Source organism: Haemaphysalis longicornis, unplaced genomic scaffold (genome assembly GCF_048455015.1).
Source record: "Haemaphysalis longicornis isolate Haplotype H1 unplaced genomic scaffold, Haemaphysalis longicornis Haplotype H1 scaffold_9, whole genome shotgun sequence".
Taxonomy (NCBI): domain Eukaryota; kingdom Metazoa; phylum Arthropoda; class Arachnida; order Ixodida; family Ixodidae; genus Haemaphysalis; species Haemaphysalis longicornis.
This window is the reverse complement of record NW_027526460.1, coordinates 57,926,648-57,946,096: the sequence shown is the minus strand read 5'-3', so window position 1 is coordinate 57,946,096 and position 19,449 is coordinate 57,926,648.

Genomic DNA, 19,449 nt, shown 5'->3' with positions numbered 1-19,449 from the left:
GTTCGCGTGACGATAGATCATACGGCACTTCCGAAAACTGAAGAAACCAATAAATACGAGGAGATCATATGAAACTTCACTGTCTGTGTCCATCAAAAGAAATCGAATAACATACGAGGTGATGTGGATGTCCTTCTTCAGTCTCTGTGGTAGAATGTGCCTGAAGAACACTGCGTCTCTCCACAACACAAAGAAATGGTCCATGGTTTCAGGTTGATTACACATTAGACAGTTCGAAGACCATGGCACAAGAAATCCCTAAGAATGTAGACACGCTTAGACAGAAAGGGTTGACGCATGTAATTGAAAGAACAATGACATCACAAGGGGCTGAATGCACTCAAGTCTGAAACCGGATAAACCCGTGTCATCCCTAACATTCTAGTATTTCTGACGATACATATGTATTATGAACAAGTATTTCATTAATACGCGTTTATCTGCTTTTTGGAGAGGTCGCAACAAGTATTCCAGTAAGAAACGTACTTTAAAAAAAAACAAATGTCTCAACTGCACCTTTCAGAAACCCCCAGGAAGCCCAAGCCACCATTGGTACTACAGAAGCAAATATAAACGGCAAAGCGCACCCAACCGACGTTGAAGCCCTAATCATAGGATCGGGTGGTTCATGTTGCTAAAGAAATGAAAGCGGGAAACCCGTTGGTGCACAAAACGTTTTACAAGTCCAACACCACCAGATTTTAAAGGAAGGAACGGATTATCCGTGCGCAGGTACTAAAAGGTGGAACTCCACACAAAGGTAGCGAGCACCCTATGCAGGGCTTGCACTTTATTCGTAGCACAATGGTGGACTTGTAGGACGTAGGCAAGCGTTGCAAAAAAAGTTGCACAATTCAGAATGGGTAGGTGTACATAATTCCCTCCCCATCCATGACTGCGTCTTACGCTTAATTCTTCAAAGCGCTGGCTCGCAGTGAGGTCCACTGTTGCGTATGTGGCTAAGAGGAACCGTGGGGTACTTGGATTTTTCACAACCCCACGTAATTCCCTAAAAAACCTTAGCCTGGCACCCCACATGCCGAGACAAAATCTCTGAATTTTCGAGATTTAAGGCAGCGCCCGACACTTTACAAAACTGCCTGGTTTTTTGCAATATATGCTTGCTTCTCAACGGATGATTGTGCGGCGTTTAGGCCAACATTCTAGTCACTTGATCAACTTTCATGAAGAAAGTTCTAGTTCTGGTTAAAGCCTTCGAAACCTTTTCGTATCAGGAGTGTGACCAACATCCCCTGCATTGCCTGTCACAAAACAAAAAAGAGTGTCGCCTTGTGTTGGAGAGTAATTGACAATGATCACAAGACGCTGCCCATGCGGCGTAGGTCATGCAATGTTTATCCCTGTATCTTGGGCATTCTTGATATACAGAGGAGAAATGACTCACCGCTATGCGGACCACTTCAGTTTTGCTTTGCTCACGTAGCGTATCACTTGGAATTAATTTATTTCAGCGTATGCACCATGCATGATATACCTTAAGTGGAAACTGGTGCTTTGGCGGCCATTATTACATTAATCGGTGCATCCTAGGTCACCTTTTTCATTATGTAGACAGCTATACAACAATTCATTTATGCTTTAATACCACAATCTTAATGCATAAAATACAGACTGCAGCTTCTGGCCCCATGTGACTTAGGCCCAGTGGTCTTCAAAATAAATGGACGGAAAATGCGCAGAAAACTAGTAGCTTTGACAAAGGTGCCTTCAATTAAACTCCTGGGCCTTATTGAAGTTGTCCCAATAGCAGCCTTGTTATCCCTGCGGCTCGACGAATGCACCCGCTCAACATTGGGGACTGTTCCAGTCCAATTGTATTCGAATAATTTCTTTCCATGGAAATTTGTGCACGCCATTCCACGATCTGGTTGTGAGTATTCCCTTATTTTACTCTGGTCTGTTTATTACCATTCTTATAGGTGGACAGCCTACGAGCTGTCCCTTCTCAGCAATGCGTACACTGCGAAAATCTATTATTTTTGCAAATTGTAAATATAGTTTCCCTTCCCTCTACAGTGAAACCTCGATATATCGAACAGCGCGGTGCCCGCGAAATAGTTCGATATAACCAGAATTCGATATATAAAATCACGTAAAAATCGCGTCATAAACTGGTACAAATCACCAAATGAGCGAACTGTGCAGTAAACATTCACTTGGTGCTTCAAAGTATTTATTATTTTGGCTTAAAGTACTGCAGCAGGGTAGCCTGGCGTGTCATACACGACTTCCTCAACGTAGTCCAAACGTTCCACAAGCGACAAGCCGGTGCCTTCTATAGCGCTGCAGTACCGGTTCGGTAGGCCCAAAACCGCTGAAGCCTCGGTCGAAGTCGGGAGCGGGGCACTATCAGCGCTCGGCAGCGTCTTCGTTTGTCCGCTCAGTAGTAACGTCCGCTAGCATCTCCACATCCGTCAACTCCGCCGTCGTTCCGGTGCTGTCGTCACCGTCAACAAAGTCAACAATGCACATGCTTCGTGGCTCAGCACCAAAAAGCGCTCCAGCTGGCCCCAGGTTTCTTCAAGCTCGCATTCTTCTTTTGCACCGCCCAATTCTGCTTCGGCGCAACCGATGCGCAGCAGTCGGGAACGCCCATCGCGCCACCGCTATCCTCGAGAGTACTGCGGGATAGCTCGCCGCCTGTCAACAGAGCGCGAGCGGTATGGGCAGTCTGGGGTGGCGGAGTTCGATATACCCATTTCATGTACGTCCCAGTTCGAAATAAAAAATTAAAAATGCATGTGATTTTCCGCGTGATATAGAAAGTGTTCGATATAGGCAATAATTCGATATACCCGTGTTCGATATATCGAGGTTTGACTGTAATTCTCCCTCCTGACCAACCACGCTCGTTCTTATCCTTTAGCGTTTAAGGTGTTATTCCTTTAGTGGCTCGTAAAATTGAAAGTTGTGTTTAATACTATGTACTACGTTTTCCGTATTTCAGCCCATCGGTCATCAATCGTTTGAATACATTTTTTTTTGTAACCAAGTCCCTACCTAGGAGTGTTTGCCAAATGAGCCCCAGCCCATTTTAGTACGGCTACGGATTTATCAAACTATGCTATCAGCATGGCAAACATGGCAGTGTCTGGCGTGTTTGTCAGCGTTGCCTGAGGAATTTATTATTTTGCATGAAGAAAACCTACAGAATGTCTGTTCGAAATCATTTTCGATTTTTGTAGCTAGCTTCAACGTTATGCTTGAGCTTTCCAGTTAGAGTACGCGAACAATGTATTCCATATATTTTCTCAGCGCTGTCAAGCATACGATTTCGCAAAACTCATGTGGGTCAAATTATCATCGGTGCGCATCCAGATTATTAGATACCGTAAACCCGTAAACACTGGTTTAAAATTGTTACAAAATCTAAGCTTTACAGTTCTGACCATAAGCAAAATATAAAACCGAAAAATAATTTTGTGGCACCTACATTTGATTGTGTCCGCATCTTTCTTAATTATTCGAATGCGTAGGTAATTTTCTAAATTACCTACGCATTTTCTAATGAATAGTTCGCTCAAGGTGTAGATTATTTCGGGTAGGTGGAGTGTCTTTGTGCGATGTCCTTCCTTTTTTTCGCTCTAATCTAATCAAAGCGTGTCACTACACAATGCAGGTAAGGGAGTTTTCTGTAGTACGTGGAGTGCATTCAATAAATGATGGCGCAGATATGATCATTTGTTGTGTAGTCTCCTAAACTTAGTCGGTTCAATCGGTTCTTTTAAACTTAGGCTACCTATTAAGGCCTTACCTCGGACTTTGCGAAACAATTGGCACACCACCAGTGGTACACTCACTTGGAAGCTATTCCTGAGCTGTTTAACGTAGCCTTTTACATTACCTCGAATATGATGGGAGTTATTCCGAGCTGATGGTGTTCAGAAATTTGCAGCCTTTGAGAACATAAGTGTGCATTTTCTCTAAGTACGTCATCGTCGCACTCTTGCACTACACGTGGGTTTCTTACGTTGTATTTTGGGGCTTTCCATACAATCATCTCTATCAGTAGTTTTTGTATTTCATATTTTGTTATTACTTTTTTGTTTTGTATTTAACCTCCCAAAAAATCTCATTTTAGTGCCGTTTCCAGGTTTTACGCTGCAACAATACCAGACCAAATACTTGCTTTTTGGGAATATATACATGTAATTTTCTTAATGCCGTTCACAAAAGCTTTGTGCCTTTCCCCAAGTCCTTGTTGAGCGAAGTACGTTTTATACCAGTACTACAGAAAAGTCTTTACAGCGTGAGTCTCGTATGCCTCCTGATATTTTAGTGTGTGGGCATGCACTGTCGCGGTCATATATATCTCAACCACTTGCAGGCACTGCGGAAATATATATTTTATTTTTCTGCTGTGAGCTTGGGTTTCATTTCAAGCAATTCTTATTTCGGCTATGATGGTCCATGCTGCTTCAAGCTTAGTACTCGCCCTACACTGTCCACACATGAATCCCTCGTGTTCTGAGGAACTTCAACGCCGCACAATGCCACCAGCTTTTCAATTCAGTGCTGGGGCAATGAATCTTAAGCTGCAGTAGTGCTCTAGAGAATGCAGACTGAAAGAAAAAAGGGAGACTGTCTCTGTAGATAAAACGCAGCAGCAGAATGTGTCACCTAATTAATCACCCTGCAGTGCTTTAACACACATAGAAAGTATTTCCACGAATCATAAGTTTCCGCGTTGTTATTTGGAATATTCACTGCAAATCCACTAGAATTGTTTCGAATTCTGTCAAAGACAATAGCACGAAACGTAGTAACGCATTAGCCTGTTGAAACAAGGGCGGACGGGCATCTTTTTTTTCGGCGGCAAAGGAAACCACAGGTGCCAAAGGCCGTCTGATACCCACGATCATTGATAAAAATGTTTTTCACCGCCATTCTACTAATGTCCTGCTTTATCACAAATAGTCTAGTCATTTTAGCTTTCATTTCTTAACACCATTGTATAAAACATGTGGTCTGCCATCTTGTTTTAAAATTACCATCAGGAACATCAAAGAACATGAAGATGCAGCTTAGCTGAAGTTTACATACATTAAAAATTCTGCGAAGGAACGTTTCACATCCACCTGAATGCAGCCGTGCGGCCACAAAGGAAAACTATACAGCTTCCTCAGAAACTTCGTAGCTGAAGAAAAATTGGTCCTGGTCCAGGATTCGAACCCGGAACCACCGCTAACCGGAGCAGTCGCTCTACCAACTGAGCTAACCAGGAGGCTAGTCGTTTGCGGCGCAAGAACGAATTAAAAAACAACTCGAAGTAATAGACAGGTGTTAATCAACGAGAATTAGAAAAAATCCCCACGGTGGAGTAAGTTACTTACTCCACCTTAGGCATTTCCCCTAAATCTGGTCGATCAAAAATTCTGTACACTGAAGTCTCCGTGTATTTTTTAAAAACTGAACTGAAAGTGAGTTTATTACCTAATTTCAAGAAAACAGCCCAACATTTCTCAGGGCGCTTACGTCTTACGTCTCTTTAGGTGCTTTGCAGGCGAAAGTGTGGCGATACGTCTTAAGAACTGCTTTACATTTTATTTTCGTCTCTTCCTCCGCTTTTGAATTTTCATATTTTGGCACGAATTATTTCGACCGCGTTTTGCTACACTGCGTTTGCTTCCGTTTCTGTCCTTTCACTTTTTCATCTTTCATCGCGACTTACGTCAGCAAGTAGGCTGCAACATGCCATAGCCTCCCAAGAATCAAGCCTGCATGGCTTCTGTGCACCTTGCATGCTCACGTGCCAGCACACTTGCGTATGACGCGACGCACACTATTAAGCTTTTACGTTTTCTATTCATAGTGGTGTGAACTTTGTGAGACGGTCACATCATACCCTCCAAGGTGCCGATTCCGAAACTTTCCAGTGGGCATGTGCTACAAAGAAAATAACAAACAACAACAATGACTACCACTCGTGTTCGGCCGCCTGCAGAGTGTCCAGGATGTGGCAGGGCAGTATGATCGATTTTTATGCGGACCCTTCTGTTTCAGAGAAACCATTTTGGGATAACAATGTGCATGCGTATGTGGCATGTATGCGGCTCAGCGTGAAACGACACCGTCTTGAGGCGCGTTTGTGTCTTACGCACACTTGGTTGAAATTTTTCACTTTCCACTTCGTAAACTGTTTATGATTATGAACTGCTTATACAATATACCGTGAAATAGCATAAAATTCATATGATTAGCATGCAATAAAAACTCCCACCTCCCCTCGCGGGAACCCCTGTGTAGATGCGACGCATAGGCGGAGCGGCGAAGGGAACGCGTTTTATAGCGCTCATAACGTTGAGGGGACTGCGTAAGCTGGTCCCAGTCGATGACGACGTTGGCGTACTTGTAAAGCGGCGTGGACTCTAGGTGTTTGAGCCAAGCGTGGATGTTGCTTCGCCGGAGAACGGCACACCGGTTATATGCGCAGCGCGCCCGAAGGAGAGGAAACCGCGGAAGAGAGAGTACTGCACATGCGCCGGCCCCAGCGCGTCTGCCGCGGCTATGACGCAACGTGCCGCGGCTATGACGCAACGCAATCCAACACAATCCACTTTAATCCAATCCAACCGAATCCAAGCCAAGCCAAGCCAAGCCAATCCAATCCAATCCAATCCAATCAAATCAAATCCAATCCAATGCCCCTCGCGAGAGAGTGTTCGTTATCGGAGAGGAGAGGGGGTGAGCGGCGGAGAGCGGCGGAGAGCGCAGCTCGCGCGGCGAGGAGAATGGCAGAGGGGTGGACAACGCCGACGACAACAACGACGACGACGCCGGAGGGACAAGGCGAGTGAATCACATGCTCTGCATCTAAAAAATTGCTCGAATAGCACAGTCAGCGGAAATTCGTGCTGCTTCTGTGGAGATCCGGGTTCAAATCCCATGGGATCACAAATACCTTTTTTGTTTATTTACTCTCTAATGCGGAACCCATTTTGTTAACCATACAACCACAGCGCGTTTTTGCAGAAGGGGCACTTAAAGCTTTCTCCTTAAATTTCTGTTAAAGGTATTTATAGAAGTTTTGCCCCAAACTGCCAGAGGATTAACACAACATGATAAAATGATTCTTCGCGATATTTTCGGAGTCGTGACATCTTTGTTCAAAACCATTACGATTACGCATTTAGGAAAGTGTTACATCTTGGAATGCTGAGAGGAAGTATACGTTGCTGTCATCAACGTTTCATCCCTTGAAATTGTAGCATGCACTTGAGGCCTTTGATCGGTTATAGAAAGTACACCGTAACCTTGAGATCCTCAGATTCTTCTCCTAGTGCTGCAAATTTTTCTACGGTCCGAACTGATTTTATTTTCTTCTCCCTCTTATTCATTCTTTCTGCGCACTTCTTCCCCTCTTCTTTTCTTTTTTTCACCTCAGTATGTTCACCCCCATCTGAAGTAGCAAGCCCAACCGTTTGTGGGGCTAACCTCTTCAGTATTCATTAAAGTTTTCTCTCTCTCTTTCTATCTCTCTCTATCTCTCTCTCTCTCTCTCTCTCTCTCTCTCTCTCTCTCTCTCTCTCTAATTTCTCCCTACATGATAGAGGTGAAGACACGAGGTAGGCTAAAAATTTACGTTCAAAAGGCTATGACGGAAAGAAGACATGTTTTAGTGCCACGAAGGTTCATATAATGTGAAAACAGTCAATATTCTTCTACTTTCTCCGATCAAGCCTCCAAATATAACAAAGACAGATTTCTGAATAGGGTTAAGGCAAAGCTACCAGCTTACTACCAACGAGCGCTTTCCGGACGTGCTAGCGCAGATGCTGATACAAACTAAACAATCGTTGACCTAATTTAATATTAGAGTGGGTGCCCAATTATCCAAATATAAAACGATCATAAGTGTTACAGTTACAGTAAATAGATCAAAGTGGTGGCAGAGTGGGCGGCTGTAAAAAATACTTGATGTTTCAAAATTATGGTGAACTTTCTCACTTGTTTCGAAACCACTTCGGTCAATATTCCAGCTTGCACCGCCAATGACGATGGGTACCCATGCGTAATTTTGTTCTCGCGTGTTTTTTAGAGCGCACGCAGAGTGGAAGATGTTAATGCTTGCCACTAAGATAACACTGCAATGGTGAGATTTGTCGAGTTGTTGAAATAAGCAGCAAACTTAGAGTAACGTTTCATTTTTAAACACTCGAGAGATGCAGGAAAATGTGTTAAACCGAGGAGTTGTTAGCGGTTTACTGGCGTTTCTGTATAAACAGGGGCAACTATTCTCCCATGTAAAAAATGTAAATGGGCCCAGCGCAACGCATTTCTCACGATGGAATATTTCACACTCATATCACAAAAACACTTAAAACTTTGTACGCTTCATAATTTCAGATGAATAACTATCGGGCAGAGAAAGGAATGCTCAGGGAAAGATGCACGTTTATTACACCTTTGTATTTTTTTCATTGTTAAGGTTAACTGCTACACAAACGTGCACAGTTTCGTTGGATTTCAATACTCGTGGAGTTTTTTATCTTCAGTTCTGTGTTCCCGGCACTGTTGATCTAGGTAGCGTCATTTGTTTTAAGTGAACACTTGAGATTATATCAATTGACGTTGATCCTATGCTCCAAGCAAAAAAAAAACTTTCGTCTAACCGGTTAAACATGTCCTGGAACTTGCTCTTGGTTCAAGTGTAGTAATAGCTTAGCCCTGAAATCGGTCACCCGACCACGGTGCATATAAATTCGTTTGCATCTTCTTTTCGCAAAATGCTTTGTTTGTTCAAACTAACAAACAAGTATAGTATCAAATTGAACAGGAAACCTTCAAAAAGACACAAAAGCACGTCGAAGAAAACTTCGACGGCAGCTCTATGGTCAAATGCATAACATTGTTCAATGAGATTAAAAACAACTTACGATGGCCCCAGAAATCTAGGTCTTCAATATCATAGGCTTGGCAGTCTGTGTAGAGGAATATGCCAACGTAAACAGTGGAACCAGTAATGTTTTCATACAGTTCGAGCGTTAGACATTCTTCAACAGTATTTTACAGGCCTTCAATGACTACAGTGTTGAAAGTAAAAGAGTGGAACTCTGTTCTTACGATTGATTTGTGATAAAACAACAGGATTTTATAACATGGTTTCTTGTGATGCAAATGAGTGATCATCTCTTTACGATAAAATTAAGAAATTGATGCTAACTTTTCGTGTCTTCCGTTCTTTTTCGAATACGGGCCCCAAAGCACAAGTATTTTGGAACGAAAATAATACTAGCTTAGTTCAGAAATTAAAGTTTCAGCTAGCACTAACGAGAGTTTTCAGCAAAACACATGCAGCCTGGTTACAAACTTTCAATGCGTCTCTTTTAACGCGGGCTAAGGTAAGGCGCTAGTTATAATGAACTTTTGGTGTCCGTGAATTTATCCACAATAACGTATGTACAATAAAAATCTCATTCAGACATAAAAGCGGCCATTTGCTAAAGAGCTAGTAATTTTGGCTAGCATTTGTAAAGTCATTAGGTTTTGAATGCTGTGTGATATTGCTATAAACCAAAATACTGAAAACACGAGTTTTACAAGCGAGGTACTCATCTGGGTGTATAGCAATATACTGCTTGTAAGAGGTCTCGGGTGAACAAATGTTTATAACAAGTGATCTTTGAAGGAATTCAGTTAGAATCAAGTCATTTTGATATTGGGCTTCCTTTACAGATATAAAAAAGTTTATCTACTCAGGTGCAACAATAATAAAGACAAACATGCCGGCCTCAACAACACGCGCAGGAGTGTTCTGCCATCCTCGGCCCTTGCATAAATTTTCAGCGCTTGCCTAAAAGGTTTGCACAATTGCATATATTACTGGGCATTCAGTAATTGTATTCTGATCCAGCGAGTATTTGTACTAATTTCTGGGATTTCTGGCAAACTTTGACATCAGAAAACAGAGACAACGTAAAGAAACGCATGCTGTGATAATGTGAGTACGGTGCATCAAAAGTCTTGACGCAACGTCGTATTTGTAACATCAGTCATTGCATACAGATGTTCATTCCGCATCCTCCAAAATTACACTCAACTTTGTTCAAGCACTATAAAAAATTCTCTACATTCTTACACTAAAAATATGCCCTTCCAATTTCTCTCCTTGCAAAAAGTCTTGCAAAAATCCGTGAAACGCCCCTGAAAAACGACACTTCCTCTTCATATAATCCTCTGTATAAGGAATTCAACAATGACCTCTTCATACAAAAACCCTGCTAATTTCGATCGTTCATCAAGTTCTTTGTGCGGTAATGATGTCGTCCTGTTCGTTTTTATTGACACGGTCTTTGAGTCACTTATTTTTTTCCTTCATGGGGCGATGAATACGAAATACGAGTTTGTGTTATTCCAGATATCTCGTGTTTTCTATTGCCCTCAACGCTTGTCTCTCGGCAAACAATGCTTCATCCGGTAAGAAATTGCTCAATTTTAGCCAAAACTTCGATATTCCCCCTGCATCTCGTCTTTATTAACGTCTATGAGTATCGAGGGCCGGTACCAATAAACTATGTTGACTGACGCTGCCGCCAACGGCACATTTTTTGTTAGCCTGGTTACCGTCTGCCTCTACAGGTGGCGTTGCAATACTGTTGAAGAAGGTGGGGTATACACAACAGTTAAAAAGCAAGTGAACGCAGCAGAGACGACGCATTGGGTGCAGAGAATGGAAGGGAAAAAACCCTGGAGACCTATAGAACAGAGAAGCTAGAAATGAGAAAGGAAGGCTTCTATGGCAATACGCGAGACCGTGCATTGCTTTTTGAAGCACAGGCGGGGTGTCTGAGAACGCGAGCATACACGGCTTACAGGCAACAGGACAAAAATTGTGTATGCTTCATCAGGGATCGGGAAAACGTAGGGAATATTTTCATAGACTGCACAGAGATACGACCGTGACGGGGCGATGGGCAAGCGACGATGACGGAGGCTTTGGGATTTGGTGTGAGGGGGAGCCTCAACTTCAGGGCCATAGAGGTGACGAAGAGGCGGCTGGAATGTTGGTGGAAGAAAATTAAGTAAGGGAGTTGTACGTAGGGTAAGTAATATACTGAAATAGAATCAGAAGGGACGGAGGTAAACAGGAGTGCAAGGGCATGAAGGGGGGAAGCGATGGGAGTTTAAAACCGGGGGGGGGGGGGAGGAGAAGGGAGGATAACCTCTGAAGTTAGGGAAGGGGAGGGCAAACAAGTTGAATAACAGAGGCAAGTCGGTTGGTGACCACCGACGTCCCGATACAAAGGGAGGGCCTCTAATCATCTTCATTATCAGAACTATTGTCCGAAGACATTTTCTCCTCTCAGTGTTCCTGTACACGGCTTTTTCTCACGGTTTATAGTAACCGTGTCGTGAAATTTTGGGTCTGACTTGACGGGAGGGCAGGGTCACGTAAGTGGCAGAGTCGCTAATTCCAGTTGGCCAGGTCGGGTCTGACAAGCCCAAAGCGACCGAAGACTATGCAGCATCGGCCGGCCTAGTGCTCCCGTAGTCACTAGTGTTTCTATCTTTCGCTGTTCGTTCGTAAATTCAGTTGCTAACCCCACAAATATTACTGTTACAAAAAGAATTTGCGCTAAATTTGGGCCCAAATATCTCCCAATGCAAGCTTATAATCTGTTTATTTTTGTTGGAATTTGGCCAACCCAGCCAATCGCAACGAGATGGCCATAATACGGGATGTTTTCAGTGCGGGAAACAAGCTAGGCTGTCGCATTCCTATTCTCTGGGGTTTTTTTTTTTTTCACTAAACGGCTTATTTTAGTGAAGTTTGCGTTAAAAGTGGCGAGAGCGTTATTCTAGCGCGGCAAACTTTCCAATTAACAGAACCCACATTTTGTCTGGATGGCATCTTTGACACACGTTAAACTATCGCCATAATATTTCCATGGAGGGTTCTGGAGATAGCCGCCAAAGTGGAAGCCTTTAAGAATAAACTCCTATGAGGCTTGACTTGTGCCTCGCCAAGATTAATTGATTGCTGAAGTCGAACACATGTATTTTATTGTAACTGTGAACTGCAAAGACGGAATGAGTACAAATTGATGTGCCCGCGTTTTCATTTCAGCTAGTAATTACCCAGCAAAAAACATTTGCGGAAACTATTGCCCCCTTCTTCTTACGCATGATTCACGTATTATACACAACAGGGTTCGCTGTTTAATTTAAAAGCCAATCACCAGAAAAAAAGTTAATGTCACTCATTATTGATAAAAAGCACCCGAAGCAAAATGGAAATACGCAATAGAATATGCCTGATGCGAGTTACATTTATCCCTCACAAAATATAGCTCCACTTAGTTTCAAGCAAGTATACACTTCCTCTCTGATTGAATATTCGCAAGATAACGTGCTCATTTTTGTAAATGAACTTTGTATTAAATTACAGTTGGATTTGGAATTTGCAGCTGTTTATGGTACGAGAACCGCTTATCGTCTTTGGAAAATTGAGATGAACCGCTTCAAGTTTTTGAGTACCCACGGTAAATATAGTACAAATCCAGTACCTCTTTCGAGCACTGGTTTTTTAATTGGGCTGAAATGTTCTCTTTTTTTTAAATGTCTTGAAAAGTGCAATGTAAGAGAATATCCCGTACGAGCCCCGCTTAATTGAACTTTTCAAGTGTCCCAGGTAGCATCACGGCTCGTTGACCAGCAGGAATTGAAAGCAAAAGCCTACCACAAGAATGCAACCGGTAGGACTCCGAAGGAAGTCCTTTTTATGTGGCTTTCGCTTTGTGTGCAGGTGTCGCCAAAGTTTATTTTCTACTTGAAGGGGTATAAAGTTTTTTGTGGCGACCCACCCCATCAACCGCAGCAATAGGCTTACAGGAAGCTGCAATGGAGCCCCAGTTCTGCCCCACAATGAGTAAGTTATCGCGGAGGTCATACCCATGCATTTCATTCGAAACCCCCGCAGTACACCAGGGCAAACGTATTGGACAGAGTGGGTAATTACGTAGATACTATTTTCGCTCTGTTGCCCCCAATTTTTGATTACGAGGCATAGTGTGTAGATAGCGGTGTGCCATTCACTTCAAAGGCAATCCCCAATAATGACGTTGACGTGGCTCTAGATTGATAAGGCAGACGTAATGCCAAAATGGGCAATACAGCAGACAGGAAGAAGGCTCTATGTGGAGCAATCACTAATAATTTCTCGTGTCAAATTCGGATAGGTATAAATGTCCACTTTATTTCAACACACAATCGAGCATAACAGTCCAACATGCTTCTTTGATTTGAAAAATGAAAGCTCCTAAAAATGTCGGGCATTAAAGGGACACTGAAGTGATATGTAAACATTGCGGGATTACTTGCGCAAATTGTAGTCCGGAGTCCCCAGGCCACGTTACGACCACTCTGGGCGCGTTTACGCGATTTTATTTAGTAGAAAAATTACTTCGAAATTCGAAAATGCTGTCCTCCTCTCTTTACGCTCGCCCATTTTCTGCGGCGTTTTCGTGTGACGTCGAGAGGAGCCGAGCTCGCAATTGGCTGCGCTACTGCACGGCTCCCCGGCCTTCAGACAGAGTCAGTCGGCCCAGCGTTTCGTCCGCCGGCCGCCGACGGGTCGTCGGAATTCGTTCGCTCAGTTGAAACGAAGCCAGGACACAATTGTGAATGGAAGAATGGGCTTTTCTTTACTTGGTTAGTTTGTACACTGTATCTAGCTCCAAGTCAAGGTCGCTTCACACAAGCGCTGCACAAGCGCACATGCGACGCTTCGCTGACTGGTACGCCAGTAGGAAAATATAAGGCATCTTGAAGGCGGGAGAAGAGTCAGCGAAGTCAATATAGGTACTAAGGAAATAAAATCAACTGATATTTTTACCGTACAGCGTAAAAATAGGGTGCGGGAAGCACTTTTTTGCGCTGGGCGAACACGCACAGCGGTCAGCAGCACGAGTACGCATCTGCGAAAGCTTTTCCGTCTACGAAATGCAGTTGCTAGACCTGAGCTATTGTGGAAACTCGGTGGACGCTTACTGCACGAGCGCAATACAACAAATAGTCACCTAAGCTGCTTGAAATGCCAAAACTAAATAAAAGTGTAAACTTGTTGTACAATATATACCTTATAGTACCAAGGTCAGAAGAGCCCGTTCCGTGGCCGAGTGCTCCGAGGCGTGAGGTATGTTGCCGCAAGTGTTTTGCAAGTCACGAGTTCGAGTCCCCGCGGGTACGTGCTTTTTTTTTTGTAAGTTAACTTTTTCGTTTTCTGCCGTTGTTTTCTACATTGAGTTCACCTTTTTTTGGGCCGCAACGTTCATGGCTCCTCGAACTAGTTCACAGAACGCGCGCAGGCTGGCACCGGCGCGCTAGCGAGTTCTCGTTGGCGTGCTGTTGCCATAAGCACCGACTGCTTGCGGGCTGTGGGCACAGGCCAGAATGAACAGACCCTTGGCCTGGTGCGAACACGCTTTTTACGGTACAGGCATGAGTGAGGCAAGCTCCAAATATGGGGGAAAAGCGCATGACATTTGGGCGTCTGCGGGTACGCGGAGGGCGTCCATGCACTGCGTATGCCTCGGCTAGTGAATGCTACGATTCCAAGCCGTCCTGGGAGGCTTATCTTTATGCATTTTTACAGGTGACAACATGGCAGAAGCGCGGTATGATGATTACTGATTTATTGAGAATGCCCATCCAACAACGCCACCGGTTGTGTTTTACAGAACCGAAACCGAAACCGAAACTTGTTTGGTTGCTCACCTTGGGCATCGTCCAATCACGGTGGGGCTCCTCCTAACGTCACAGCTTTAGTTGGTGCGGCCGCCGCAAACCGCGCATGGTAGTTTTTCTTCTTTCGCGCTTTGTAAAATAATCACCGATTTGTCAACCGGATAAACGATGAAAAGTGTGCTAATTTGAGCCAGTCTACGCAGTGCAAGCAAAAACGGGAGCTTGACAAATTCACTTCAGTGTCCCTTTAAGCGATCTTTGTCTTAATAGTTCTCGTGTGCATATCAAGCCTTCTTTCCCGGATGCTGCGTTGATATTAAATTCATTTTGGTATTGTTTTACCGAAATGGAGCACAGGTTCTGTAACTCTGTGCTGATTCTTCTCTAGTGTTCTGTCATGGTGTTTGCAGAATGAAGTTTTGATCTGAGCGGGCTTTGGGCCTATGGAAACATTTTGCAGTATGAAAACGTTTTGCCTATTAAAACGCTTTGCAGTATACAACAAGTCATTTTACAAATATCGAACCTTGTCCTTGAAAACCGAGAAAATGGGAACAGGGCCGGTATTCTCGTAACTGTCCCTTTTGAAAACGTCCCTTTTAAGTCCCTCTCATCGTGACGTACGTACTTCTGCTTAAGCAGTAAGCGTTGGCAGTAGGTTGGTTGCGCTTGCGTTACGTCACTTCCGGTTGTTTGCTTTTAGTCAATTGGGGCTCGCCCAAAGGGACACTTTTGAAAGGGACAAAACTCGAGAATACCGCCCCAGTAGTGTTCAGGTTACAAAGCTGTAGACAACATTCTTCTTACGTGTTTTCTTGTCTTGACGTATAATATTAAATTTTCATTTCGTGTACACTCTTCAAATAACTTATGACGGATACCGGCCCATGGTTGCCGCCGGAGTGGCAAAACAGTGACCTCTGGAATTGTCAAGAACTGGGGTCATTAAAAACAGTAATGCTTTATGTGGCCCTAAATACTTGTGTACTTGCTGAACCAGATCATCTACATTGCAAGACAGATAATAATAACTCCATTCCAACTTTTCCAAGTTGCTTACCTGTAGTGAAAATATATTCCTCCTGCATTTTTTCTAAATAATGCCGAGTATTGGCGTTTAAAAAATTTCTTAAAAGCCATCTATGATGCTTTGTTTCCGAAAAGGACGATTCTCCAATATTTTAGCCTTCAAAGACCTATACTCTATGTTACATATTGATTTTCGGGAAAAAGGCAGTTGATACAGGGAAATGCTCTTTGTCGTTTTCTTTTTACAATTGAAGTGGGTTTTATATATGTAAGAGTTTTGCAATATCGGCGTTAGAAAGTTTTACTTTACGTACACTGCGTGTTGTTTTGTTCACACAACGAATATTCTCTTGGTGTGCAGGCATAAATAAAACGTGTAATTTCTAACGTAATTACGCTCATAATTGTGGCGTTACATGGCGTATTTATGTTGTGTTATAAGCGAGTAAACAGTGAAGCTCTCCGCCACACCACTATTTTATTCCTACCGTTGATCTTGTGACTACAATGTTGAAGAGAAAGTTGATAAAGTTCTGTAAAGGACACTCGCTGTCAAGGCAGATTATCGCAGTAAGATATTCTTTCGTCCTCTCTGTGCATTGATGTTAGCAAGAACCTTGAAAGTGCGCAGGCGTACACAGGAAAAAAAAACGTTTTTTTTTTTCAAACTCATTCATATTTTGGAATATATAAATACTTTATGTCCAAAAACCTTTGTGGGTTTTGCATATTTTTGTTATCTTGCGAGAACGAAAACGTAGCTGGAGGAAGAGCACGCCTACAAACTTGGATACTAATGCCTTACTGGAGAACAATACTGGTGCCTTCGAGAAGAAGAAATACCAATTTGGATGTGGCGATAGTCCCCCGGCAGTAATGATATTTTATTTCTTACACCAAGCATCGTACATTTTCATTACCTTGCACATTCCCCCTTCATTTTTACGTTGCTTTTCGTCCTAATGTGCCTAATTTGAGCATTCCTCGGGTAATACAATTTTTTATTTAAGAGGGAGACACATACACGACTACGGCATGCAATTGGCATGCGACTTATCGTTACGACTGATCGTTAGGACCGGTTTTGGCGTCGTGCGCTCATCGTAGGAGGCCCCTGACGTACGACTGGTGAGCCAAATTCAATCGTGCTATCGCTGCGACCATCGTGCAGCTGCAGTCAATGAGATCCCGAATATGTCGTCATTTTGAAATCACTGTGAAAGTTTTTTTTTTAATGCCATGAGGAGACGCCAGCGGCAGCTCCGAGTATTTCGAAGGGAGCAGTGCGGTCACCGCCCAGCCGCGCGTTCTCCGCCTACAATACAGACACGTGGTAGAAGCGGCACCAACGCCATGGACGGGAAGAAACGTCGGTGCTAAACGTCCCCACACCGCTCCGGTGAGCATATAAAATGCAATGTATAATGAAATAGCACTGTTCATTTTTATTTCTAGTTGATAAATATTTTTTTCCCGCTTGGATTTCTCTTGCATATATCTAAAGCGGCCGTAGCGCGCCTAAAGAGGGAGGCAACCGTACAGCGAAAGCAGGGGGGCAGAGCGACGCCGATGACTCGTCGCGCGCTCACTTTGTAGAATATGTCTCAAATTCACGCGTACGACTAGTCGTGCTGACCGACGTAACGATCAGCCGCATGCCAATCGCATGCTGTAGTCGTGCATGTGTCTCGCGCATTACCGTGTCTTCTCTCCCATAGTTTGTATTTGAAGCCTTATGCAAGGATACAGTGAAACTGTGATATCTCAAGGTTCTCATTCTTAACAATATCCAACCCTTCGCGAGGCCTGAAGGCTTTTAAACAAACATGTGCAATGTACGCCGCATAGACTGAGCTTTTCGCTTTTTTTTTTTTCCTAATCGCATTTCTTTTAATTTGAAGCTTGTCTGTCCATAACAAAGCAAAGCAGACAGAATGACCCCTACAGGCTGCCAGGGACGTGGCACGAACCTGTGTGTTACATTACGAATTGTTGCTGTAGAACATTCTACGTATGACAGTTTATATGACCCTCTTTCTCCTCTCCTGATTAGCGGGAGACGAAACGTGCACAGCCACTTGCAGTTTTGATTTTTGCTGTTTTTAACGGTGATGTGCCTGGCGCCGTCTAGACCAAAAAGAAAGAATGTTCTCTAGTCAGGCGGGCACAGCGAGTTGGAAAAACACATTTGACACGAACTCGTGTCATTTTTTATGATGTTTTTCAGCTTCGTGTTTTTGTACAACCCCCAGCAGATGAGCTTAGTGGAAATTTTATTGAACCAAAATGCGGTTTCTGTTCGATATATAAAGCAGTGGCTATAAAACCTTAGAAATAAAAAATCCCTAAAACCAGAAAATTCAGCAAGATGCTGGGTCACTGCGAGTTTTTTTTTTTTTTCCCGGGCCTCATTAACCCCGCAGTATATAGCTCAAGTTGTAGACGATATGGAAGAAATGTTTCTAACAGATCTACAAATATTTTTCTAGCCAAACGTATTAATAGATAAAAGAACTACTGCGAAAGTTTCGGAAAATATCTAAATAAACGCAAAGGCAATAAAAACAAACCGTTTTGCTCAATGTTCTACAAAACTTCCAGACATATGCTTGTTTGCGTGTTCAATAAAAGGAATTCTTCTTGCATTACGTGTAAGGCAAAAAACACTGCGCCGCGTCACCAGTGTCGCGTCAACGAATGGAATTCTGGAGTCACCAATGTCCCTGAACTTTGCCGTTCCCGCTCTCATCAACATAAAAAAAATCTTTCTCGATCTTTGTTACCGCTACCTGACACTTATGCCAGAAACGTAAATTTAGTCCTGAAAATCGGCCTTAATGGCGCAAATTTCATGCGTTCTGCTGTCTGTTATGGGACGTGGCGAAGTGGAGGGCTCGGAAATATTTTAACCACCTGAGTATCTCTACCGTGCCACACCGTATCGGCACAGTGTGGTGTTTTTGTTTTTCACTTCTGCCAGAAAAGCGTTCGTCGCGGCTGGCACACCCGCGGAATGCCACAATCGCTGAGCCATCGCGGCAGGTTTCAGATAGGCTGACAAATGATCTGAAATTGTAGGTTCGGGCAGAAAAAAAAACCAAATAGTTATTCTACAAATTTCCCGATACGCTCTGCTATCACGACGCATCTACTTGTTGCATAGTTACACCAGTACGCTTCTCCAACGACGTGGTCATATAATACGCTAGCACTGGAACGCCACATACGGCACAGGCACGCGTGCTGTGACTCACACGTTTTGGCCTCAATAACCTGAACACAAAATATTGCGGCACGTACTTCGAAGTTTTTGTAGCGTAAGCTACACTGGCTGAGGTTGAGCAGTTTCGCGTGGACCTTGAATGGCCGTGCTGCGCAAGCGCGAGGAGCATTGTATTATATTTGGATTGGATTGGATTAGATTGGATTTGGATTTGGATTGGATTTGGTGGATTAGATTGGATTGCATTGGATTGGATTGGCTTGAATTGGATTGAAAATACAATCCAGTTGGAGTACGGGTGTGTAGAGAATTGGGTCTGCACATTCGCCGGTATCCGCATTCCTGAGTGACGTCATAGCCGTGGCAGACGCACTGGCGCCGGCGCTTGCCCAGGTGCGCCCCTCCGTTGCGCAGTAGCCAAATCTGGCGGTGCCCCGGGGCCGCTTGATAGCCGTTTCGCGTGGCTCCTGGATTACGGTGCTGAGCATGCA